We start from the raw sequence: 1,157 nt of genomic DNA on the forward strand, positions 1-1,157 counted from the left end.
AGAGGAGTGAAGGGCGAAGGTGGGACAGGGTAGGAAAATCCCCCGCAGGGTTTTGGGGTGGCCCCGGTGCAGCCAGAGCTGCTCATTTAGTACCTGTTTTAATCYTAAAACGGGTCAGGTTAGAAAGGACAGCACTGCATCATCTTGTCCCAGCTCTCTGCTCGAGCAAAGCCGTGAAAAAGGAGAAGAAAAAGAACTCGCAGAGGGTCTGTGCTTTCCTGGGGCACCCCTGAAAGCTTCTCATTTACTTTTCCTGAAGGGCTGCAGTAAAAACCCTTTGTGCTGAATGGTTATTGAATAGATTATCAAATGCTTTCCTGAGCCGACCAAGGAATTTAGTAAGAACAAAACAAAACAAGTGAATGAAAAACAAAACAACAGAGTGAAAGGTGTTGAAAGAACTCGGCAGGTAAAGATTTCCCCTTTACAAAGTGCAGGTGCAGTAAGAGCTGCAGCTCCTCCAGACCCACAAAGAGGGGGCTGTTCTTCTGTCCAGCCCCAGAAGGGTCAGGTTATTGCCTGGCAGGCTCCTTTACAGCCCTGGATCTCTGCTGGGATCAAACAGCAGTTTTTACACAGAAATTTTGCTGAGAGACTCCATCAATGTGTGCAGAGGATAATGCAAGTTTGGGAAGCTAAATCATGTCAGAAAGTTATTGCTCAACCAGACTGCTTTTTACATTCCTTGCTTGGTTTGTTCCTGTTAATTTTTCCATTACAATTTTCTTTACAGCCTGACTCTGGATTTTTTTAACTGAATCTGGCTTTTGGTGTAGATGGAACTTGGGTTTTTTTCAGTGAACCCAAATGTGTAGAAGATCCTGGCAAGACTCAGGAAAAGAGTGGAGCTGGGTGGAGACAGTGAAACGATTCCCTGCATCAGAGATCCCGAACTTGCTTTAAATCACACTCGGAGGGTCCTGTGTGGGTTTTCTTCCAAAATTCAGTRTCCCTAACAGGCAGTGCAGGTCTGTCACCAGAGTTCAGTGGGCTAAAGGGAGCCCAAACYTCCTCCTGGGGAGTTAAAAGTTCAAACTTCAGCCAAATATCAGTGAAATCCCWCTGGATTCAGCTCCCTCTTAGGAGAAACATAGTTTAGGATTTTTTTCCTGTTTTGCATAGAAGAGTCTGTGCTCTCAGATGTTTATAGTGTTTAT

Source organism: Malurus melanocephalus, unplaced genomic scaffold (assembly GCF_030028575.1).
Source record: "Malurus melanocephalus ecotype Western Australia unplaced genomic scaffold, MMel_1.1 scaffold_236, whole genome shotgun sequence".
Classification (NCBI taxonomy): domain Eukaryota; kingdom Metazoa; phylum Chordata; class Aves; order Passeriformes; family Maluridae; genus Malurus; species Malurus melanocephalus.